Below are 9,428 nucleotides of genomic sequence, written 5' to 3' on the forward strand. Positions count from 1 at the left end.
ACAGAAGCTAGCTCCTTGGGGAGTGCACAGAAAGGCAAGAGAGATTGGCGTTTGCCTCCCTCTCGCCCTTCTTTCCAGAGAGGAGTTGCAATATCTCTAAATGCTTATCTGCATTAGCTTGGGGGAAAGGCTGACATAGGTAAAGTAAAATTGCTCTTCACATTTGTTTTGGTGCAGCTGATCCCAAATTTGTATTCATCTGGGGTATTGTAACTGCTTAACTGGATTCTGGATTTTTCATAAAGATATTTTGTTACTTATATTATTATCAAATTTATGTTTCTGTCAGGGACAACGACTACTACTTTCTATTATGGCACCTTTTGACATCACTTTCTGTTTTCTCTTTTTTAAAAAAGATACAGTCTATTTTCTTCTCTGGGCATTATCATAGTCAAGTGAGAGGCTTGTTGCTACAGCAGGCATCTTGTGATTAGCTTGATGATTAATGGAAAAAACCTGGGACTTAGATGATGTCATTGAGCAGATGCAGCTTGTAGCCTGTGGCTCCTCTTCCCTTGGACTTCTTGTTATCTGAGACAATAAATGTCCTTATTAAAATAGTCAGCTAGGTCAGGATTTTCTATGACTTGTTGCTTGAGAGCATCCTAACTGAAACAATACTTTGATGTTGCCTTACCTAAACTGCTGAGTTTACTTAAACTGCTAAATCTCAGCCTTCATTCTCCTGAATTTTTACCCAGTGTTAGGTTTTCTTGGCCTTGCCAATCAATATTTTCTTCTTTGTTTTGGAGGAGACTATACACTCTAGGCTTTATTCTCATATTTTGTGACATTTCTTCCTTGATTCCATGTTCTCTTTCAGCCTTTCATGTGTGGCCACATCAAAGTTCAATATCTGACCTTTTGCTCTGCTTCCTCTGCATGCTGAACCAATTTTCAGTTTAATCTTGCAACTCTGAGCATGTGTGTAAACACCATACCGACAAGACTCTGTTTCAGTTTTGGTCCCACATCTCCCAATGTCTGATGGACAGCTCTGTCTGGACATTCCATGATGTCTCAATATTGACATATCCACAAGCAAAATTACAACTTTTCTCTAGAAGCCCAGCAACTCTGCAAGACTGTATTTCTCTCAGTGCCACAGATATACTCTGAGAATCAAATTTCAAAGTCATTTTTTATTACCATTACCTACTCTCTACAAAGATAGTCATCAAGAATGAAGAACCCACTTAGACTATCTATCATACTTTTTGACTTGCTCTTCTGCCTCTACCTACATTGTTGCTACAGAATCTGTCATGTTTATCTAAGATCTGCCTCCTTGCCACTATTCGTTGGCTTAGGGGTTGAAACCGAATCCAAGCTATGGTCCCAATGATGGTTCATCCCTGAGGACTGGCAACTTAGATCACTCCCTTTCTAGGTGACTAGACTTAAATTTGGGAGTTGTCAGTGATGAGGTTTTCTACCATATGGGTGGGATAAGTTGAAGAAGCCTGACTGAAGAGAGAGAACAAGTAAGAATTAGCAAACAGAGAGAGGAGCAGAAATTTTAAATGGAGAAAACATCTGATGAAGTTCTAAACTTGATTCCAGTTGTTTCTGCAACCTAGCTTTAGTCCTCACCCTGAAATCTACAAGACATCCCCCAGTCCTTACAATGAAATCCCTGTTTAAAAATAAATTCAAACTTAATTTTTGTTATCTGCATTAAAAAAGATAATTGTAAGATCTTACTGATATTTTCTTTGAAATAGTAGTTACCTTCTTTCCATTCTCCAAACATTTACTTTAAGTTCTAATCCCCAATTGGCTCCTAACTACATTTCCAACCTCCAATATCTTTGCTGCCTGATATGTCATGTGGTCCAATTCAAGGTTAACCTTCTTAAATATTGCTTTGCATATGCTATTCCCTTTCTGAAAAATCTCTCATGGATCCCTATTGCCTATGTAATTTAGTACAATCTAACGTTTATTCGAACTTTGCATAACCAGCTATGCAAGGTCTTTGACAATGTGGTTCATACACTTTTAAAACTTCTTCCACATTTTACAATGTGAATCTTCTGCTTCAGCTAATTTTGTCTTCTAATTTTTTAGCATGTTATGCAAAATTTGATATCTTTCACTTCGCTTACATTGTTTTCTCTGACAGAAAAATTTTGTCCCACTGTTCTGCTTATTTATAAACATTCTATCTTTAATGCACAATTCAGACTGTCTCTCTTTTTTCTTTTTTTTACTACTTCTATTTGTCAAAACATCATCTCTCTATGGGGAACTTTGGAGTGGTAGAGTGCAGTGTTTTCACAACTTTTTTCTTCTTCCACAGATTTGCCATGATTTACTGTGAGATGAGTATACTTCTCCACCTCCATTTATTTTGGGTTTGGCCTTATGATGTATATTGGCCACTGGAATATAAGCAAACATGACAGTACCTTTTCTCCAGTTAAAGTTTTAAGAAGTATGGAGTTTCCACCAATCTTGGCACTTCAGATCTTTGCCAGGTGAAGACCATAATTCAAGCAGCCAGATGAAAATTCATGGAGCAGACCTGAACCCAAACAGAAGCTGAAATCAATCTCAGCCCAGCTGAGTCTAGCCCAAGATCAGCTGGACCGCAGTTTAAGTTAAAAGTCATGAGAAAGAACTAATGTTTACTGTTTTAAACTACTGAGGTTGTGGGTTGGGGCAATGGGTTGTTTGTTACACAGTACTATAACAGAAAAAAATACTCCATGCTACGCTCTTAGATTTTTTAACAAAGACACATGGTTCTAAAAAGGTGTCTAAGTATGCCTAACCATAGATTGAAGTAAAGACTGAAAACAATTTTTTTTTTCCCTCAGGTGAAGCACTGCTAGAATCTCCTTAGGGAGAATTGCTGTGTTTTATGAAATCTATCATCGTCAAGTTAATTGTCAATGATGTGGTGTCCCTAAACAATTTGCAGAAATGATAGGAGATTATAGGTAGTGTGTCCCTCTCTGATGATGTGACTTGATGATTCTTCAGTTGGAGAAAATAATTCTCCAGTGTTGGAGAGAGAACATGTTCATGAAATGTCTGCTGAAAAATGATTGAACTTAATTTCCTTCTCCCACAACATGTGTACTTTCTGACATGGGAATGAACCAACAGTCCCACTCTCTGTTGATGGATGAGAAGAATATGGAAGATTTGAAATCCTAGCACTTTGGGAGGCCAAGGTGGGCAATCACTTGAGCTCAAAAGTTTGAGATCAGCCTGAGCAACATGGTGAAACCTCACCTCTACCAAAAATACAAAAATTAGCTGGGAGTGGTGGTGCATGCCTGTGGTCCCGGCTACTCAGGAGGCTGAGGTCGGAGGGTCACTTGGACCTGAAAGATGGAGGTTGCAGTGAGCTGAGACTGCGCCACTGCACTCCAGCCTGGGTGATAGAGGGAGACCCAGTCATGAAGGAAGGAAGGAAGGAAAGTTGGTTAATTAAAATATTACTTTCTGTTCCAGGCATGTTACTCAGTATGACTCCTAAGAGTCCTTCCACTCATCAAGGGAGCAGAATTCTGCCCATTTCTTCCTGTGATTGAAAACACATTATTGAGCAATTTCAATTGACCAGGATGTTTTACCTTTCGGGGAAGGGTAGCAAAACCAGTTTTCATCAAGATCTGCAGCAAACGAAAGAACTCATTCTCATGGCCTCTGCCCTCCATCAACAGAAAACTTGCAGACTTAAACAGTTTATTTTGGTAAAGAGTTAGTTGTTTATGAAATGTGAAAAAGACAGATAACTTATAAGATTCTCCTCCCCAATCCTACACCCTGCTAATTCTGTTGTAGTGACAGAGCCAGTAGGATAAATAACCAGTACAAATGGGAAGGGATGAATATAAAAATGCTTTATCAACACACGATTTAAAAATAATAATTTTGATAAAATTTATCAGTTGTTCTTGATAAAATTGCTAAATAAAATTGGAATATAAGTAAATTTGTTAAACATAATAGAATGCTTATAAAGAACAAAAAGCAACTCCCTTAATAAATGGTGAAAAATTAGACATTTCCTTGTAGCTAGGAAAAACACATGAAGTCTTCTTCTACCACTTTATCAGCTAAGTTGTTTGTGAATATTTTCTCCAGGCTGTTTCTTGTATTTGTTTATTCTCTAACAGTAAGAGCAGAACTTCTTAATTTTCATAAGGTCTAATTTATCAAATTCTTTTATGGATTGTATTTGTGCTATTCTAAGAAATCTTTGCCTAACCCAAGATGACTCAAACTTTCTGCTGTTTTCTATTAGATGTTTTACAGTTTTAAGTCTGTGATCTATTTTGAGATGTGGATCAAAGCCCACTCTTTTGCATATGGATATCTAAATATTCCACTGTAATTTTTTTAAAGACCATACTTTCTCAAATAAATTGCCTTTGCATTAAAAATCAATTGACCATATCTATGTGGTTCTACTCCTGGACTCTGCTTTGTTGATTTGTTTGTCTTTATGCTGACACCACATTGTCTTGATTTCTGTAGCTTTGTAAGTCTTAAAGTCAGGTACTGTAAGTATTACAACTTTCTTCCTTTTCAAAGTTGTGTTGGCTATTCTAGAGCTTTTGCATTTGCATATGAATTTTAGAATCAGCCTGTCAATTTCTATTTGTAAAACCCTATTGGGGTTTTTGATTGGAATTGTATTAAATCTATAGTTCAATTTGAGGAAAATTACATTTTTAAAAATATTGAGTCTTTCAATCCATGCATTTAAATCTTTAATTTCTCTTAGCAGTTTTCATGTATATCTTTTATCAGATTTATTCCCGAGTGGTTCATACTTTTTAAATTACTGTAAATGGTATTTTTAAATTGAATTTCCACTTGTTATTTTAGGTATAATCTGTTGATTGAGATATAATTTACATAAAATAGAATTCACCATTTTTTTCTTTTTTGAGACAGGGTCTTTCTCTGTCACTCAGGCTTGAGTGCAGTGAAGTGATCTCAGCTCTCCGCAAACTCCACCACCCAGATTCAAGCAATTCTACCACCTCAGCCTCCCAAGTAGCTGGGATTACTGGCATGCACACCAGGCTACTTTTTGTATTTTTAGTAGTGATGGGGTTTCAACATATTGGCCAGTCTGATCTTGAACTCCTGGCCTCTCAAGTGATCCACCCACCTTGGCCTCCCAAAGTTTTAGGATTAAAGACATGAGCCACCATGCCCAGCCAAATTCACCAAATTTTAAGTAATAATTTTATTAGTTTTTAAAGTGAATAGTTGTGTATTCATTACCAGTACAGGATATTTCTATTCTTTCCAAAAGATCCCTCATGCCCCTCTGCAGCCAGTCTCCCACCCTTGCCTCAGTTTTCTGGCAAACACTGATTTGCTTTCCATCACTTCAATTTTGTCTTTCCTGGACTATCATGTAAACAGAATAAGATAATCTAAGCCTTCTGAGTCCAGTTTATTTTACTGGATTTTTGGAAATTATCAATAATATTGTGTATATTTGTATTTCATTCTACTATATCTGAAAACTTTTCCATTACATGGATGTACCACAACTTATTTCCTCATTTACACGGTAATAGACATGTAAGTTGTTTACAGTTTGGATTACTAATGAATGAAGCAATTCAAAGCTGCTATGAACATTTGAGTACACATCTTTATATGAACACATGCTTTCTTTCCTCTTGGGTAAATGGCTAGAGTAGATGCTGGGGCTGCTCCAGTTATTTTAACAGAGTTAAGTTCATTTAAAAATTATTAACTAGTTAATTGAAAGGCACAGAGTAAACACTAAGGGATCTAAGGTATTATGGTTACAACAACTTTCAGAAAGCAGCTATGAAAGCAAAGAAAAAAGGCTGGCATGGTTCTTAACATTTAAATTTGGAGGTGGAGCCTCACAGAGCTGAAACTCAGATCTCTGAGAAGAAGGTACTTGAGTGCACAGGTCTAAATTCAGGCATGAGACTGGACTATGAGAGGGGAACAACTGGCAGCTGTTTGCTGATGTCTCTAAACAGGGGTGATGAGGCTGGTTTCATAGGTGTTGGCAAAACTGCGAACTGGTTGCATGGCCCCATCTAGGCACAAGAGGGGCTAAGTGATACAGTCTAGCTGAAAAGCAAGGTGTTTAGCAAGAAGGAGAAAGCAGATTTGTGTGGAGGGGGCAGTTGCAAATAATATTCTCTACTACATCAGGTTATATTTTCATTAAAAGTTCCGTGGTATATTGCACTTTTGCCAACTAATGTATTCTGTTCTATTTCCATGTTTGGAATGTATTATAAATGTCTTTGGAGCCAAAAATTACCAATTTTGGGCAATGACTCACAAGACCTTATTAGGAGTGTATATTCTTAGTTTTCAGGGTAGATACATAGAAAGATAAATCGATTTTATACAGCAGGGATAGGCCAACTTTTCTTAAAAGGACATACAGTAAATATATATTAGGCATGCAGTCCATATAATCTCTGTTGTATCTACTCAATTCTGCCATGCAGCATGAAAGCAGCCATAGGCAATATAAATGAATGAGCAGGGCTGTGTTGCAATGAAACTTTATCGTTTCAACAATAAAGCCAGATTGTAACAACAATGAGCCAGATTTGGCCTACAGGTCATTGATTACTGACCTTTATTATAGATTATACATATCAGGCTGATCTTATTAACTATGTTAATATCCCTATTAGTAATACCTTGTTGCATAAAAATTACACCAAAAGATGTGGCTTGAAACAATCTTAAATCTTTATCATCCTTTATGATTTCAATGGGTCAGGATTGTGAGGCTGGCTTAATGGTGGGGTTTAGGCTCAAAATCTTTCATGAGACTACAATCATCTACAGGTTGTACTTAAGCCGGTAGACCTCCTTCCACGGTGGCTCACTCACATGACTAGTAAGTTAGTGATAGTCCTCAGACCCTCTCCACAGGGACTTCTCCAAGGGATCAACTGAGTGTCCCTAGGACATCGTGGCTGGTATGCCCCAGAGTGAATGACCCAAGAGAACAAGATGGAATCAGCAATATTTTTTATGACCTAGCCTGAGAAGTCACACAGTTACTTTCCCATATGCTATTGATCATACAGAACAACCCTGATAAAACGTGAAAGAGGACTACACAAGAGCATGGATACCAGAAACCAAGGCTCTTTAGGGGCCATCCTGAAGACAAGCTACCATAATACATTTTTAGTTGTATTTTTCATCTGTATGATCTGCCATGGCCTAAGAAAGGCTAAATTGAAGCCTTTGACTATTGTTTTATATCTATCTATCAGCACTCATATTTTCTAATATCCTTTGCCATAAGTGTTTTAATGCTCTAATTTGGTAAATAAAAATCAAGACGGGCATTACAATTGAATATGGTAGATTGAACAGACATTACTGCCACTCCCTCCAGAACTTACTAAAATTCCAGCAAATGGAATTTGTTTGTTTTAGAATCACTTGTGTTTCTTTTTTCTCAAGGTTTTTAAAAAAATTTAATTGAAAAACATTTATATATTCAAGGTGTACAATGTGATGATTGATATAGGTATACATGGTGTAATGATTACCACAATCAAATTAGTGGACACATCCGTCATTACCCATGCTGCACATTGGATTCCCTGAACTTCATATTATAACTTCAAGTCTGTAACTTTTGACCAACATTTCCCCATTTTTCCCATTCCCCAGCCACTGTTTACCACTGTCCTACTCTTGATTCTACGACCTTGACTTTTTTAGATTCCATGTATAAATGAGATCATACAGTATTTGCCTTTAGGTGTCTGGTTTATTTCACTTAGCATAATGTCCCCCAGGTTCATCAACGTTGTTAAAATGGCATGGCATTTCCTTCTATTTATGGTCAATGATATTTCAGTGTGTGTTTGTGTGTGTGTGTGTTTGTGCCACATTTCCTTTATGCATTCATCCATCAATGGGCACATGTTGTTTCTGTATCTTGGCTATAGTGCATAATGCTATAATAAACATGGAGGAACAGATACCTATTTAAAATACTGATTTCATTTCCTTTGGATATTCACTCAGAAGTGGAATTGCTGGATCATATGGCAGTTCTATTTTTAATTTTTCCAGGAAACTCCATACTGTTTTTCATAACGACTGTACCAATTTTACATGTCTACCAACAGTGTACAGGGTTCCTTTTCTCCACACCCTCACCAACACTTGTTATCTCTTGCCTTTTGAGACTAGCCGTCCTAACAGGTGTGAGGTAATATCTCATTGTGGTTTTGACTTGCATTTCTCCAATGATTAGTGATGGTGAGCACCTTTTCATATACCTGTTGGCCCTGTATATGTCTTCTTTTGTAAAAGATCTATTCAGGTCTCTTGGTCATTTTTAAATTAGGTTATTGTCTTTTTGCTGCTGAGTTGTCTGAATTCCTTACATACTTTGGATATTAATAGCTAATCAGATATATGGTTTGCAAATATTTCCTCCCAGTTCATAGGTTGCCTTTTCATTTTGTTAATTGTCTCTTTTGCTGTGCAGAAGCTTTTTAGCTTGATGTAGTCCCATTTGTTGACTTTTTTGCTTTTGTCATGTGCTTTTAGCATCATATCCAAAAAATCATTGCCAAGACTAATATCAAGGAGCTTTTTCTTTATGTTTCCTTCTTATACATAGTGTCGACCATTTCCCTTAGGAAATGTTTTCTTCTTGGGGTTTTATGGTTTCAGGTCTTACACTTAAGTCTTTAATCCACTTTGAGTTAATTTTTGTATATGGTTTAAGACAACAGTCCAATTTCATTCTTTTAAATGTGAATATCCAGTGTTCCCAATATCATTTATTGAAGAGACTTTCATCCCTCTAGTATCTATTCTTGGTTCTCTTTTAAAATATTAGCTGACCATATATGCAGAGGTTTATATCTGACTTCTATATTTTATTCCATTCACCTATGTATTTGTTTTTATGCCAGTACCATACAGTTTTGATTATTGTAGCTTTATGGCACAGTTTCAAATCAGGGAGTATGGTGTCTCTGGCTTTGTTCTTATTCTTCAAGATTGCTTTGACTCTTAAGGGTATTTTTGGTTTCGTACAAATTTCAGAATTTTTAAAAAAATTTCTGTGACAAATGCCATTGAAATTTTGATAAGGATTGCACTGAATTTGTAGATTGCTTTGGATAGTATGGACATTTTAACAAAATTAAAGGGACAAAGTCAGAAGCAGGCTAATTTATGCTACAAAACACTCCTAAATGACTCAGAATTTAAGGGTTCCAGGAACCTCCAGAAGATGTTCATATGTATGCCTGAAAATAGGAGAAATGGTTGATATTATGTATAAGAAGTAACTAGATGCCACCAGGCACCTTTCATTGCCCTGTGCAGCCACATCATTCTTCTCTACTCCTCCCCTCTTCTGCCTCATCAAGGCAGAGACCAGTACATGGAGAAAATTCACC

This window comes from Sapajus apella, unplaced genomic scaffold (genome assembly GCF_009761245.1).
Source record: "Sapajus apella isolate SASKATOON/1434 unplaced genomic scaffold, GSC_monkey_1.0 scaffold4, whole genome shotgun sequence".
NCBI classification, from domain to species: Eukaryota; Metazoa; Chordata; class Mammalia; order Primates; family Cebidae; genus Sapajus; species Sapajus apella.